Genomic DNA, 17448 nt, shown 5'->3' on the forward strand with positions numbered 1-17448 from the left:
ACATTTTAACAGTTATCTTTATGAACCCAAACCTCAGCCAACTCTCTTTGACTAGTTATGTTTCATCGATTACATACAGTCACTTACTTTCCAACACACGGGCTGCATTTCTGTCGTGTCTCTCGATATCCCGCAGTAGATGTGACTTGACTTGACACGAGCAGAGAGAGAGAGACAGCATATTAACTATGTGAATAAAACATTAGCATACACACACACACACACACATATATATATTAGGGCTGTCAATAGATTAAAATTTTTAATCGTGATTAATCTCACAAATCCCATAGTTAACTCGCGATTAATCACAAATTAATCACACTTTTTTGTCTATTCTAAATGTACCTTACAGTGCTATTTCTCAAGATTTAAATACCCTTATCAACACAAGTGGACAAAAATGCTTTCTTTATACAAATGTTTGTTCATGTCAACAACCCAAAACAACAACAGATAAAGTCCTGAAAATTCTCTAGTCTGAGCTCAAAGATACTGAACGCTGCAAAAATATGCTGAGAGCATAACATGGTAAACTCAAGCCACAACAGATGGAGATACTGATCTTAATGTAACATGACTGAATAATACCACAATGTAGAGTCAAACTTTAGACTTCTAGAAGTTAACTCCTCTGTTCTCAGCAGCTGAACACCAAACAACAGATCTCATCATCACACATGGACATAAAGAAGTCAAGTCTCTGCTGAGAGCTCAGCAGTAAGGCACAGACACATCTAATGGTGTTTCACTGTTCTGATGTGAGTAAGTTGGACATATCTGCCTTGCTCAAGAGAAAAAGCAAGTAATTACTTAAAACATGTCTGCTATTATTTATCATAGTTTTACTTTCAAACTAAAAAATGTAGTCCAAATGTAAAATAAATGCTGACAGTAAGAAATGACTGTCATCAGTCCAGTAGATTTACTGGAATGATGTCAATAAACACACATGTGAAGCCTCTTTTCAAAACTCATGAACACACAAAGTAAAAGAAGTCTCAGTGGAGAACTTTTAAGGTGTACTAAGAGGACCTAACCATCTCGTCATTCTTCAGATCATAGAAGAGCTGCAGATTTAATCTAAAACCCTTTTTTTCCTCTTAAATAAAGGAGACCCACAGTCTAATAATGCTTTCAGCTTATGATCCTCAAGATCCAGCTGTATATTCACCATGCATCAGACAATCTCCTATAGGGACTGCAGAGTCTTTGACAGTTTTGCAGCATCTTGATTGACTGTTATTTAAATTTGGCGTTTATTCAAAATTCCAGTCGATGGTTTTAGTAAGTTTCATTTTTTGACGAATACTTTCACTTTCAAGCAGGAGCTGCGTGTGGATGAGAGCGGACCTTTAGGAGACGTGATCGGACCAGTCAACAGTCAATAGCGCAGCTGTGGTGCCGGTTCATGGCAGATATAATAGTCTAAATAAATGAATAAATCATACTGGCACAAAAGTGCGTCGGCACACCGGGAAATGCCCGGTATGCCAGATTGCGAGTCCATCCCTGCAGAGTTGTCTGAGTGTCTCCATTGTAAACAAATCCAGCATGGTGAGGGGGGCGGCTCTCTGCATTAGCGGTGTGCATGGCTAGCGAGTGGTGCGGGCTATATAAGACTCTACGAACTTCCTGTAACTCCGTTCATGTTGACAGTAGGAGAAAATAACTTCAGTCTTATCTGACATGATCTGAAAGCTGAACCTGTCATTCAAAAGTCTCTGTCCTTTATCCATTTCTGCTCACTTGTACTGCATCACGATAGCGACACTTCCTGGTCTGGCAAACTACGGGATGGGTCGAGGGTCATACAGAACACGCGTGCGTTAATTGTACGACAAAAAATTTAGCGGCGGTACAAGTAATTTGAGTTAACGCAATATTAACATGTTAACTTTGACAGCCCTAATATACAGTTGAAACCAGAAGTTTACATTCACTATATAAAAAGGCACATACACTTTTTTTTCTCACCGTCTAACATTAAATCAGATTAAACTTTTCCTGTTTTTGGTCAATTAGGATTACCGAAATTATTTCTATTTGCTAAATGCCAGAATAATGAGAAAAGGATTTTTTTTAGACAACTTTTTTTACTTTCTTCAAAGTCAGAAGTTTACATACACTAAGATTACTATGCCTTTAAACAATTTGGGAAAGCCCAGATGATGATGTCATGTCTTTGGAAGCCTCTGATAGGTTTACTGACAACATTTGAGTTAATTAGAGGCACACCTGTGGATGTATTTTAAGGCACACCTGAAGCACACTGCTTCTTTGTGTAACATCATGGGAAAATCAAAAGAAATCAGCCAAGATATCAGGAAGAGAATTGTGGACTTGCACAAGTCTGGTTCATCCTTGGGTGCAATTTCCAGAAGCCTGAAGGTGCCACGTTCATCTGTTCAAACAATTATACGCAAGTATAAACACCATGGGAATGTCCAGCCATCATACCGCTCAGGAAGGAGACGGGTTCTGCGTCCCAGAGATGAACGAACTTTGGTCCGAAAAGTGCATCTCAACCCAAGAACAAAAGCAAAAGACCTTGTGAAGATGCTGGCTGAAGCTGGTGAGAGTGTGTCATTATCAACAGTCAAACGAGTCCTGTACTGACATGGGCTGAAAGGCCACTCTCCCAAGAAGAAGCCATTACTCCAAAAGAAACATAAAAAAGCCAGATTACAGTTTGCAAATGCACACAGGGACAAAGACCTTAATTTTTGGAGACATGTTCTGTGGTCTGACGAAACTAAAATTGAACTTTTTGGCCATAATGACCATCGTTACATTTGGAGAAAAAAGGGGGAAGCTTGCAAGCCTGAGAACACCATCCCAACTGTGAAACAGGGTGGTGGCAGCATCATGTTGTGGGGTTGTTTTGCTGCAGGAGGGACTGGTGCTCTTCACAAAATAGATGGCATCATGAGGAAAGAACATTATGTGGAAATACTGAAGCAACATCTCAAGACATCAGCCAGGAAGTTAAAGCTCAGGTGCAAGTGGGTTTTCCAAATGGACAATGACCCTAAGCATACTGCCAAACTGGTTACAAAGTGGCTTAAGGATAACAAAGTCAATGTTTTGGAGTGGCCATCACAAAGCCCTGATCTCAATACCATTTATTTATGGGCAGAGCTGAAAAGGCATGTGCCAGCAAGGCGGCCTACAAACTTGGCTCAGTTACACCAATTCTGCGAGGAGGAATGGGCCAAAATTCCTGCAAACTATTGTGAGAAGCTTGTGGAAGCACATCCAAAACGTTTGACCCAGGTCACACAGTCTAAAAGCAATGCTACCAAATACTAATGAAATGTATGTAAACTTCTGACTCTCAAGAAAATAATAAAAAATTGTCTAAAAAATGATCTCTCTCATTATTCTGGCATTTAGCAAATAAAAATAATTTTGGTAATGCTAATTGACCAAAAAAAGGGAAAAGTTTAATCCGATTTAATGTTAGACGGTGAGAAAAAAAAGTTTATGTGCCTTTTTATATAGTGTATGTAAACTTCTGGTTTCAACTGTATATATATACACACATATATATATATATATATGTATATATACATATATATATATACACACACACACACACACATATATATATACATATACACAGTGCTTAACAAATTTATTAGACCACCTGTCATATTTGTCTCAGAGGCCATCCAGCATCATGAAGTGCTTTAATGCTGACTCTTTCATTTTCAGTCAGCTCTCCACGTTTTACCATTTTGAACAGGAATGAGGAATTTCAAACTGAATTCACCCCAATTTGAGCCGGCTCACTGGGCCTCTCTGAGAAGTCAAAATTTAATCAAGCATAACATTCAACCACTAAAACTCATTTTTCTGTTGAGGAATGCAAGTAAATAACTATAGTTTGACATATTAATCAAGAAATAATAATGTGCTTTACTATTTTTTTCAGTTTTTTTGTAAATCAGTAAATTTGAAAATTCATGGATGACAATAATAATTACATTTTAGCATTAAAAATATCATTTGGGTTAAAGAGCTTCTACATAGTGGTTTATTAACCATTGCAAAAACATAAAAAATGATTTTGGTAATTACCAATGCTGTTAATTTAGGGCAGTTGTGGCATCAACCTTACTTTGGTTAGGGTTAGGGTGGTCTAATAAATTTGTTAAGCACTGTGTGTGTGTGTGAATATATATATATAGTACATAAAGACAGAACACAAACTGTTGAACAGTGAGGACCCAAAGATTGAAATAGTTCAGTGTTTTATGTTTAAAATGTAAGCTAGCATGGCACCAAATTAATTCAATTCAATTCAATTCAATTTTATTTATATAGCACATTTAAAACAACCACGGTTGACCAAAGTGCTTCACAGTAAAAAAGCAAAACATAAAACAAGAATACATCACTATTAAATAGTAAAATCAATAAAAATAGAATATTAAACAGTACTAGTGAAGGTAACAGTAACATCTAAAATCTAAAATCTGTTGGAATAAAATAATCTCATCCTGAATTGAAAGCCAATGAGAATAGATGAGTTTTTAACAATGATTTAAAATGTTCTAGAGTTTGGGCAGATCTTACATGAAAGGGTAGGCTATTCCACAGTTTTGGGGCAGCTACTGCAAGAGCTCGGTCTCCCCTTGCTTTTAGCCTTGTTTTGGGCACATCCATGAGCAGCTGATTGGCAGACCTCAGAGCTCTGACTGGGGTGTAAAGCAACTCCTCACACAATGACTGGTAGCTCAGGGAACATGACTGACACAATTGCATGTACCTAAGTATTACTTTTTCTGATCTGAGGGGCTTTCTCATGTGATCAATAGCACTGCAAATATGTAAGGCAAGCTGTGTCTTTTGGTGCTACAGATCGATTTATCAAAAAACATGGGGGGGGGGTACCATAGTCTGGTGTTTTCTTAACTGGTCTTGCCTCAGGACCCACTACCTCTTAAATGAGCAATTGTGACCCTAATTCTCCCAAATTTCTTATAAAATAATGAAGTTTGTACCATATATGGAACAAAACATGACTGAAAAAAGAGGAAAAGTGTATCATTGTAAACACAGCATTAAAAGTAAGGAAATTTGTGTTAAGTAGATTTTTGTCCTTTGTTGTAACAATGCTTCTTGGCTATAAACCTTATACCATTGGAAAGCATGCTTGTTTGTTTTAAAATGTGCCACATTTGTGGGGAACAAGCAATTGTGGGATGAGCAGCAGAGCTGAGTATGTGGGTTGGGCCCATAAAAAATCAACCAAATCTGTAGAAGACAGTCTGTTTGGGCTTGTCCCTGGCGCAGCTTGGCTCTACCTGGTTTGACTTGGCACGGCAGCTCAGCGTGGCAGATTTGTTTTTCCACCACTGCACCTCAAGCTGATGACTCAGTGTTCCGAGCCCTCTTCGGTCTCTCTACACTGATCTGATTGACTTTACATTATTTTAAAGCAAAAATCATACTGGAGACTGACAGCACTGCACGCTGCTCTTTTCACATTCTGTCTCCCTCTCCCTCTTGCTTTCCATGATCAATAAACAAACGATAATTCACAGTTATCATCAAATAAGAGATTTTTCCATGCTTGTAAGTTAAAGAACAATCTTCTGATGATTGATTTGGGAGTCTCTAGAGAGAAGAAACTGAACATAATCATATTTTTGGATCGGGCAGTGAGAACGGCATGCTTTACTAACGCCAGTTAATAAATTAAAGACTGACTCTACCATGGGCTAAATGTTTCAAACATCCTCAGCATTTTATTTTTAAAAAGTCTAGAATTCATTTGTCTGTCAGAAGGGGAAAGGGTCAAACTTTTGTTATTAGTAGGTGTAGAAAAAAGTTTTAATCCTAGATCTGCGCTTGGTCCATCCTGACTTCTCATCAGCGTGAGAACTCCAGCGTGTGCGGAACTATCAGACCGTAGTATGAGCACATAAATCTCGAGTCTTGGTCTTGTGTCATAAATGTTTAATTTGTACAGTGAATGCTGACATTAGACCACCACTGTAACAGAGTTATAGACAGCTGGAGCAGAGGCATGTATTAAACGTATCTCTCAGTCTCCCCATTGGCTGAAAATTTATCATGGAGGGCAGATATCAGTAGCCAAACGGGTAGGTCCCCCCGGCCAATCGCACCCTGTGAAGTGCACTGACATCAGTGTGGCGCACTTGAACAGGGTATATGCAGGAATCCCGAGGTTAATTTCAATACCTTTTTAAGACTTTTTAAAAACGTTTCAAAAGATTTTTAAGACCTCATCGCCACTTTAAGCTGTTGTTAGTAACACATCTTTAACAGCTGTAGTTTGCAGTTTAACAGAAATGAGGTAAGCTGAAAAGGAACAGACCTGCCAACCATGGCAAAATGTTTTGAGTACCACTTGCATCGTGCAGCATTTCTCGCAGATTTTTGCAACTCCACTGCTTTGCACGCAGTAGTTTCCACATTCACTGTCTGGATTGGTTCACTAACTGGAATGGCCATATATATATATATATATATATATATATATATATATATATATATATATATATATATACACACTGCCTGGCCAAAAAAAAAAAAAAAAAGTCGCCACCAAAAAAAGGTCACGCTCCAATATTTTGTTGGACCGCCTTTAGCTTTGATTACAGCACGTATTCACTGTGGCATTGTTTCAATAAGCTTCTGCCATGTCACAAGATTTATTTCCATCCAGTGTTGCATTAATTTTTCACCAAGATTTTGTATTGATGATGGGAGAGTCTGACCACTGTGCAAAGCCTTCTCCTCCCAAAGATTCTCAATGGGGTTAAGGTCTGGACTCTGTGGTGGCCAATCCATGTGTGAAAATGATGTCTCATGCTCCCTGAACCACTCTTTCACAATTTGAGCCCGATGAATCCTGGCATTGTCATCTTGGAATATGCCCGTGCCATTAGGGAAGAAAAAATCCATTGATGGAATAACCTGGTCATTCAGAATATTCAGGTTGTCAGCTGACCTCATTCTTTGGGCACATAATGTTGCTGAACCTAGACCTGACCAACTGCAGCAACCCCAGATCATAGCACTGCCCCCACAGGCTTGTACAGTAGGCACTAGGCATGATGGGAACATCACTTCACCTGCCTCTCTTCTTACCCTGATGTGCCCATCACTCTGGAACAGGGTAAATCTGGACTCATCAGACCACATGACCTTCTTCCATTCCTCCAGAGTCCAATCTTTATGCTCCCTAGAAAACTGAAGCCTTTTTTGCATGCCAATGATTTGACCCTTCTTAAACAGACTAACATCTTTTCCACGACCAAAGGATGTGTCTTTCGACATGGTTGTTTAAGAAATGAGAAGTTACTCATTACATCAGCTGGGGTTAAATAACTTGTTGCCAGCTAAAAGATAATCGCCCATGCAGTAATTGTCCAATAGGAGGCTCGTACCTATTTGCTTAGTTCAATCCAGGTGGCAACTTTTTTTTTGTCCAGGCAGTGTATATATATCAGTGTTTCCCATACATTCATTTATTTGTGGCGGACCGCCACAAATATACATCTGAGCCTTATTTGAGTCTCACAATACATTACAGTGACAAGGAGTGGGGTCTTCAAAACATGTGCTAGCAGACGGTATATTTTCCAGAGGACCACACTGCCGAAATAATCAGTCAGGGGCTGGAGGATGCACTGGAATCGTGGGGCCTTAGCGAAGACCAACAGGTGTGCATCACAACAGATAATGGAGCCAACATAGTAAAAGCTGTTAAAAGCAGTGTTTTGGTCACCAGCTGCACTCAGCTATAGGTAAGTAAATAACAAGAAAGTTGTTCCATGTTAATTTTTAACTTTAAAAATAACAGATATTGGTTCCATATTTTATTAATTCACTACTCTTTCTGAAACTATATCTGTCTGACATTATATCAAGTTCTTGGCTGTCCCTTGACAACTTGATAATAGTTCATGAATAACATTTGAAAATATTTCAAAATAACATTTTGATTTTATTGTTATGGAGTTTTGTAGATTTTTTATTTTGAAGTCTAAATGTATTTTCTAAATTTATGTAAACTGTAATGATATTGTGTTTATATTAAGAGTTTGTAATTAATTTTATATTTTTTACTTTTCTTCAGAGGGAAGCATGAAGGACAAGAGGATTGAGAGAGCCATCAGTGTGTCCAAGAAAGTGGTCAGTGCTTTATCTTACTCATGGAAAAAGAAAAGGGCACTAGCAGCTGCCCAAGACGAACTCAAACTGCCGAAGCACAGGTTGATCACAGAATCCCCTACCAGGTGGGGGTCCCGTCATGCCATGATAGCAAGAGTACTGGAGCAGGAGAAGGCCACTGCAAAGGTTTTATCAGATGATCAAAAAACCAAGCACCTGATTCCCTCATGGCAGGACACTGATGTCTTGGAGTCTGTCCACAAGGCCACTTGTTGACTTTACTGACACCCTTTCTGGAGGAGCATATGCCAGTGTCTCTTGTCTGAAACCTGTCCTTCAGCTCTTCAACGAAGAGGTCTTAAAGCCAGAAGATACTGACACAGACCTTACCAAGGCCATCAAGAGTTCAGTCACCAGCTACTTAAATGAAAAATTTGATGATGCTGCTACTGATGACCTCCTGTGCATGGCAACCCTCGTTGATCCTCGCTTCAAGATCCACTACATCCAGGTTGACAAAGTAGAGGCTGTGAGGGCCAACGCTGTCTCTCAAATGTTGGACGAATGGAAGACATCACAGTCTAGGTCTACAGACATCAGCAGAAGCTACAACTTCAGCTACACCAGTGAAAATACAGAAGAAGACACTTGGCAACTTTTTCAAAAAGCCCTACTCCGTCTCTACTTCTGGTCTAACTGACCAGCAGGCTGTTGAGGCAGAACTAAACAGTTACCTGCAAGCGCCAAATGCAGACAGTGAAACCAATCCGTTGGCATGGTGGAAGACCCACTCCACAACATATCCCAGAGTTAGCCTCTTGGCAAGGCGGTACCTCTGTATTCCTGCCACCAGCTCACCCTCAGAGAGGGCTTCTAGCACAGGGGGCAATATTGTGTCCTGCCACTGGACAGCTTTAAAGCCAGATGCTGTAGACAGGCTAGTCTTTCTGGCAAAAAACCTAGGCCTAAGTCCTGAATAATGTGCACTAGATTTAGTATGTGTAATGTTTACAAGTGTTGCACATTTGAAGGAAGCAATGATGTTAACAGGGTATGTAGCATCATAACTTGAAAATGATAATGTTTACATTCCAAGGTGTCTTCATTATCCCTGAGGGGGCAGTTTGTTTATTTGGTATCTTGTATACCTCCAAAAATACTCAGGACTGTAAACTAGTTCACTGTGTTATTTTATATTTTTCTACATTCATTGCACTGCTGAGTGAAAATTGTTCTTATATTTTTCTATATTTATTTTATTTAATTTGCTTTGTTATTTGCTTTGTATGTTCATATAATGTTGGGTTTACTGTTTTAAATATTGACCATGATGAGTGTTGTTGTTTGCAAAAGGCATTTGACTGGAATATTCAGTGCTGCTAATTTTTATACTGTTAAATGTTTGTTTAGTATTGTGTTATATTTTAACTTGAAACTAGCTAAACTGTATTGTTATTAAAGATTATGCACATTTGCAAGTAGCAATGATGCTAACACGTATGTAGAATCATAACTTGAAAGTGAAAATGTTTACATTTGTTTACATGTTTACATTTTTTCAATATCCCTGAGGGGGCAATTTTTTTATTTTTTATATTTTATAAATTGATTAATCAAAAACAAAATTAATATTTTCCCATTGCTTTTTACAGATCTTGCCAATAAGTAAGTTTATATTTCTCCCTACAGAAAACAAGACTAGGTAAAACCCTAGTATATGGCTGATCGCAACTATCTAGGATGCCTGTTGAAATGCCTGACTGAAATGTGTACTCTGGCAGAGTGAATTTGTCATGATTGTTAGTAGTTTATTACTTTTAGCCAAAGTGTAGTAAGTGGTTACTGAAATGTAAAAAACTACATGTTGCCCTCTCTCTCTGTCTGGCTCCTTCTGTGTGTGTGAGGAGATAAAACCTGAGCAGCGTCATCCCCCCTCCCAGAGGCGTACGAACCGGGGGGATGGGTGGGACGTGTCTCCCCAAATATTGGAGACAGGCGCATTTGTCCCAACCACAGGCACATTTGTCCCACCTTTGCTGTGCGGAAAATGCACAGCAAAGTTCATAAAATGTGGGACCTACATGTAGCATAGCCCAGACCTCTGAATTTTCCATCTTCTGGCTTTTTTATTACTAATAATTAGGGGTGTGACGAGATCTCGTGCCACAAGATCTCACGAGATCAAAACACCACGGGATTTCTTGTCGCAGAAAAATCAATCTCGCGAGATCAATATTGCAGACACTTGGAGCAGCAGCTCTCCTTACAGAAAACAATACCAAACTGGAAGTTATAAAAGATCACAAACATGCCCTGGAAATTTTAAAACTATTGGTGAGAGAGCTAACGAAGAAACGGAGTTAATCCGGTATCCATTAAGATGACTAGTCCATCCACCCCCTCGTGTGCGCTATTTTTGACTTTGTAACTTTGAGTCGCGGCTTCATCATGTTTCCTTCTCGTCTCACCGTCTGTCAGTCACACATCCATCAGCAGTTGGCTGTGCTTACCATCAGTCAGAAGCTTAATGTGAGTAGCGCAAAGGGTCTGCATACTGCAGCGATAAACTTAGCTAAACACACTCTGTTTGAGCACCATAGAGTCTACTGTTAGCTCCAAAAAGCAAAGTTAAAGCTTCAGTTAAACGTGCCCTGTTTGTTGTATGACAGCAGACAGAGACACACACTCACTCACCAACGCACACACATTAACACACACGCTCATCTGTGCATCGTGTCCAACACTGTTAAAGCTTATATGAGAAAAAAGACAACAAAAGGATACAATCAATTTCTTTAAATTACATGTTATTGACTTTAAGATTTACTTTGAGTGTTTAAAATATGGATGTCCTTAAAGAGGTTGAAAAATAGTTTGATTTTACAGATGCAGCTCTTTATATTTCAGTCTGTTGTAAACAGTGCTTAAAATACTTTTAAAATAATCTAAATGCTTTTATTATATATAATTAAGTATAATATTAAAAATAGTTATTATTGTAATTGTAGCGATGAGTGCATAGTGTAGTAAACTAAAGATTTTGTAGACTGTTAAAATGAAAGGTTTGATTTGAAGAGCATTAAAATGTACAGTTTGAATCAAAGTTAGACAAACATACTCTTTGGAAGCAGTATTAGCCTATTCAGTACTTAATTCAAACATTTTTGAATAGACCTGAATGCGAGATAAGTGTCTTGTCACACCCCTCCTTATAAGTGGTGGAATTTCTCTTGTAACTCTAGCTGCTCTTCCCTTTTCTGCTCTTAAAGCTGTCTGATGTTTTTAGGGGCAGTTTCCTGGCTGCATGTGGTTAATCTGAGTTTTGGTGCAGTACTTGCAGCTTTAGTCCAGTGTTGCCAACTCCTCAGTATGGAAAGTAGCTATTAGCTGTCCTTAAAGCTGCTGGAAGTCACTAAATGACATCATCACCTAATTTGCATAATCATAGGTAGGCATTTAATTATAATGGACGCTGTAGGAGAGAGGGAAAATGTCATTAGAGAAACAAAAAGTGAGTAAAAAGATCTTTAATATGTATAGAACTACAAATGAACTTGCTTCTTTCGATTCTTGTTTTTATAATGTCACAATTCCAACCTTCCTCCTTTATCTGGGCTTGGGACTGGCAAAAAACGATTTGAGAGATACTCTGGCAGAGTAACTTTAATTTTTATTTTTAGTTCATTATTCTATTAATTATTCTATTTTTCTTAGAAGTTTAACTTTCTTACTTTTGGTTTAGTTTTAAGCCTTATGGTCCACTTACAAGCCTACATCAAATTCCAGTGAAACATGAACATTTTTTGTGTTTGTTTTTTTTGTTTTGTAAGGTTTATTTTGGGCATTTTTGTGCCTTTATTTGATAGAGGAGGATAGTGGATAATCAGAAACAGGGATGAGAGCAGGGGGAGAGACATGCAGTAAAGGGCCTCAGGCTGGATTTGAACCCGGGCCATCCGCGCACATGGGGCACACGTCTTAACCACTCAGTCACCTGCGCCCAGAAACATTAACATGTTTAACCATAACATTTATAAATATTTTTTGTATAAAGTCTTCATTAACAACTTCAAATTGACCAAAAAGAGACAAAAGAAAAAAACTGTTAAAGCACCTTTACAGAGCGATTAATTTGCAGTGTGACATGGGGGCGTGAGCATCTCCTGCTCTGACTGCAGCTGAGACCATAGACTGTAGAGGCTGAGACAGACTGCTGCAAGGACTGTGCTGCCTGTGAGTGCTTTGGGATGGGGAGGGGCCCACGGAGAGGAGCAACAATGATGCATGCTTTAACGTCGGAGTCTCCAAAAGTCTCCAGTAACACCAGAGAAAGTTGCTAGAAAACTCGCTGAACATTGCGACAAAGTCGCTCAGTTGGCAACACTGCATTAGTCTCTCAGTCACTGTCTCTCAGTCACTGTCTCTCTCTCTCTCTCTCTCAGTCTCTCTTTCTTTCTCTCTCTCTCTCTCTCTCTCACTCTCTCTCTCTCTCTGTGCACCTGTTTGTAGGTGCGCTCTTGTCCTACAGGTGTCATTCATGCGCTGGAATGGTTATTGCACATACATTCAATTGTCATCCTGGCGGTGCCACTGATTGTACTCGACCATTTATCAACATGTATGACATTATATTAGATATTATGTGCAATAATACAATAATACTCTAATACATAGAGTAGTGAGGAGGTTGAAGCAATGAAAGGTGGAGAGACTGAGGAAGCTCAGGTGAGGTCTGAAACTGATCAGTGAAATATGTATTAGCCCATTAATACTTTTTAAACATAAACAATTTTATCCTGAGAAGAACTGTAATATATTCAGGGAAGAGACAGGTTATGATTATGTTATCAGCTGCATTAGAACACACCACTAGTGTTCTGCACATTTATATGGTGAAATGCTACTCCATAGTGACACATAAGTGGATTTTTTCCTGTTCAGTTTTAAAATGGGCCACCTTTGTGCTCAGGAGCTGTACCTTGACAGCTCATAATCATTATGCTTTGATTAAAGACTCAAGCCATTCTGTTCAAGCAGAAGAGGGAGAAGTAGTTTTTCTGGTTGATTTGCCCACATCTTAAGATCATAAAACATATACATACAGATATTATACATGCATTTATATAGGTGTGCACAGCACTATTTTTCCAAGGAACATTTGAAAAAAGAAGAAAGAGTAAAAGATCACATAGCATTTTGTGAAAGTTGTGCAGTGTAGTTAATTTATGACATATTTCTGCTCAAACTATTTACAGATTGGTCAGGTTTCCAGTATGTGTCCCCCCAAAGTTAAACTCATTCCTTCGCCCTTGCCCCCTCCCCTCCTGCTTTTGTTATACCACATCTAATTGGTTAAACACAGACACACATTGGCTTAGCTGATGCTCTCTGTATACTTTTGTTGTCACAGAAAGCCTTGAGTGTTGCTCTCTGCACTTGTTTGGATTTAGACGTGTCGTCTGGTTCAAACAAAAGCGCCGCTCAGCTCAGTCCCAGCCTGAGGACACAACACGACAAGAACAGGGCAAAAAATCTCTCTTCTGCACAAGACACGCTGTCGGTGTGGTTCTGAGGATTTGAGAACAGCAGTCAAGGTCGGAGTAAACAGCGGCCCTACTGCAACATCCAAGCTAACAGCTAACGGTGGAGTAAACGGGACAAGCTCACTGCTGCAATGCCGAAACAGACCGGGAGTGGAGAGAGAATATTTTTTTCTGTCACAAAAAAACTTTCAGTGTTGCTCTCTGCATTTGTTTAGATTTAGACACTATGTTTGGTTCAGACAGAAGCGCCGCTGCGGCTTAGTCCCAGCTAGAGACAGGCCTGCTAGTTGTTAGCTGGGACACAACAACTCATTAGCTGTATACAACAACTAATCCTTCCCCTGTCACTATCACATTGTCGTGCCAAAGCGGGGGGCAGAAGAGCGAAAGCTTCTGTGTTGCTCTCAGCGCTAACTGTGATGAAAAGATGTGTTTGTCTGGCTAAGGCTGAGCTTACGTTTGGCTAGTCCACAAGCATTCACACAAGTTCCCTTTTCCCCCTCAACTATCACTTAAACCGTGTTTCCATCAAGGGGTCCGGTTTGATTCAGTTCGGTTTGGTATGGTTTGGTACGCTAAACCCTAAAATAGTTTGCGTTTCCACAAACACCCATGTCCTCACTTGGTGGGCAGGCTGTAAAGGCAATGAATGTGAAGTCACATGCAGCGCGAGTCTGCTGTTCCAGCAGCAGAGTTATAGAAAGGATGAGTGACAGAAATCAGTAGGGAACAAGCAGTAAACAGCTTTATTTCAGCTGAAAATGCTTTTTAAAAAAAGAACTACATTTTGATGATGTTGACCGCTGTCAGCACAGCTCCACAGCTGCTGGAATACGCGTACAGAGATGGTTTGACTTGTAACGCTATGTTTATATGTGAATATATCTAGTCTAGAATAGTTTATATGACAAATTAAGTTTAGAGCTGTACTGTGAGAATTCGCTGCATTAAAAATAAAGGAAAATTCAGCTGGTGTTAAAATCAAGACAGATTAAGTCAGAAATCAGGGCTTCACTGATCTTGTTGTAAAATAGTCTGCAGCCTGAAGTTTTACAAACATGTTCAACAACCACAGAGCGATGTTTTCACAGGTTACCTAACGTAAAAAGTAGATTCATAACTAGTTACAGAGGAGAATGAACTGTTCTAAGGCTTCATATTCACAAAACTTAAATATAAATTTAGTTTCTCATCCATCGTGGATGGATCAGGCTGATGTGAGCCTTTGGGCTCTGCTTTGTGTACTTAAAATCAGGTCCAGATAAATGTCAGGAAACTTGATTTGCGGCCAAATATCAATATCCATACACCAGGAAAACAGTTTGGATCTCTGTTAAGTCCAAATATTTCCCATTTAGGCAGATAACAGTCTGTTTTTCTCCCATTTTCGCTGGCTTCTCACAGCGCAGACCTCCGTGTTTTGAAGCCCGGAGGCAAGCAGCTGAGTCACGTGCTGACATGACATCAGTGCAGCCCCTATTGTTGTGTGTGTAGCTCCACCTTTTTGGTACAGGTAGGTAAGATTGGCACCCCTACGGAAGGATGCCGAAAAGTGGGATGGTACGGGTCGGTTTTTTGGGACCCTTTCCAACTTTTGCTCTATGGAAACGCAAAAAAAAAAAAGTGTGCCGTTCTGCACTGCGGACCGCTTGGTGGAAATGACCTATTAGACATGCCAAAACAGCTCAGCAGAGAAGTAAAAACATCTTTCCCCACATGAAAAGCTTATAAGGTTATTTTATTCTTTTGATAAAAGTTATGAAGAAAATATGTCTGTTACTCATGTACAGCAGCGTGGACCCAGATTTGATGACCAACACGCCGCCAAAATACAATGACAGGATGCAGGAGGAAAAAGATGCGTTCTCAGTTCAGCGTAATGAGTGTGCACCAAGCTGCAGTATTAAAACGTTTACTTAAAAGATCTTATTTTAAAAGATATTACCGACAAAAACACGACAATGATGAATAAAACAGATGATCAAAACTAATCTTCTGCTTTATACATTCTTTTATTGTCATTTTTATTCACTGAGGCGAAATCTACGCCTGATAGTCAATAGTCAACTCCTTCGGCAAAGGCGGCAGGGGGATACAAATCCTACCGGGGGTACTTCTTTTGGCACGACACTTTCAGCGCGATTTTAGGGTTCCTACTGAAATGTGTATGTCATGATACGAGGAGAGCATATCAAGAATCACACTATATGTATTTCCCTTGTTGAAGTATTCCACTATCAACTCAAGTTCCTCTCCCATGCCGGTAGACACTTCAAATTTCGCGTTGGCTCAGCTATTGCGGTAAGAAGTGTAAACAGGAAATGATAAATGACTGATGCCGGACAGACTTGGGTTTAGCCAATCACAAACAAGTACCATGGTCCTACCCTTTCCGGTTTCGTGAAATGTATTTTGCGATCGGTGAAATGTTTTTGTGTATTGTGAAATGTTTTTGTGTTTTGTGAAATGTTTTCGTGTACTGTGAAATGTTTTTGTGTATTGTGAAATGTTTTTGTGTTTTGTGAAATGTATTTGTGTATTGTGAAATTTTTTTGTGTTTTGTGAAATATATTTAGCGCTTTTGAAATATTTATTTCCTTTTGGCCTTCAGGGCCACCGTATGAAGCCCTATCTTCAGCCGAACTCTCCATGACTTGCTCTGTTTCATCGACTAAATACAGTCACTTACCTTCAAACTTACGGGCTGCATTTTCGTCGTGTTTCCTGATATCTGACAGTAGATCTGACATGACTTCAACCGCTGTGGAATAGCCTACGACACATGGAGAGAGAGCACATTTACTACATAAATACAATATTAATGCGGATAAACAGAGTTAGAGACAAAACACGAACCGTTGAACTGTGAGGATCGAAAGACTTATATTATTCAGTGTAGCTAGAATGACACAGCTATCTTCAGCAAACTCTCCCCTCTGTCAACAGAAAGTGAAACTTACAGGATTTAAAGATGTCCTCATGTCGTGACGTCAGCAACTCCTCAAACGATGATTGGTAGAGGAGGGGATTGACAGTTACAGCAGCCCCGCCCCTTTTAACTCCCCCTCCCCCCACCGGCTCGGCTTTTTCTTCTACATAACGCATTGAAGATCAAATAACGGCCTATCAAATCACGATACTAATAAAAAACTGATATTCAGGATGCGAAATAAAAAGATATTCCAACAAAACATTTTTTTGAAATAAGAATTTCAAAATAACCGTGTATATACCTTACAAAAAATAAGGTTTTAAATTTGAAAGATAACTTCAGTCATACATCCTTACATATTAAAGACATTCATCTTTCCTATCCATAAACATGGCATTAAAAAAGACACCTTAAACTTGCAATGATTTCGAATATGTAGTTTAGAAACCCAGACAACCAAAAACTGTAATAGGCAAACATTTCTCCAGGAAAATGCATCAGAATATATTTATATATATATATATAGTATGTATATATACACATATTTATTATATAGAAATGTTGATCAGTGAAAACTGTAAAATATTCAGTACAATACTACTTCTACTACTACTATTACTAATAATGGTAATAATAACATTATTATTATTGTAATCATAATAATAATTATATTAATTGTTATTATAGTTGTTGTTATTATTTTGGTATTATAATTATACGATAAGAATAAATTCTGTCATTACACCACTGATATGTTAGACTACCCAGCACTGGCTGTTATCTGATGTCAATGCATGAAAATTATTTTGTTATCTTTAGAAA

The 17448-nt window shown here is 39.0% G+C and overlaps 1 protein-coding gene across 2 annotated transcripts in view; it reads right to left on the reverse strand.

Annotated features, from left to right (window-relative positions):
* Positions 1-16648, reverse strand: part of LOC121521291 — a 37448-nt gene extending 20800 nt beyond the window's left edge. For both annotated transcript variants that reach the window (XM_041805152.1, XM_041805151.1), the window contains exons 1-3: positions 16551-16648; positions 16384-16467; positions 88-150 (exon numbers count right to left, since the gene is read on the reverse strand). The gene's annotated coding sequence lies outside the window, so the exon portion shown is untranslated. The remainder of the gene's footprint in view (positions 1-87; positions 151-16383; positions 16468-16550) is intronic.
* Positions 16649-17448: the final 800 nt, after the last annotated feature.

The sequence above is a fragment of the Cheilinus undulatus genome, linkage group 14, assembly GCF_018320785.1.
Source record: "Cheilinus undulatus linkage group 14, ASM1832078v1, whole genome shotgun sequence".
NCBI classification, from domain to species: Eukaryota; Metazoa; Chordata; class Actinopteri; order Labriformes; family Labridae; genus Cheilinus; species Cheilinus undulatus.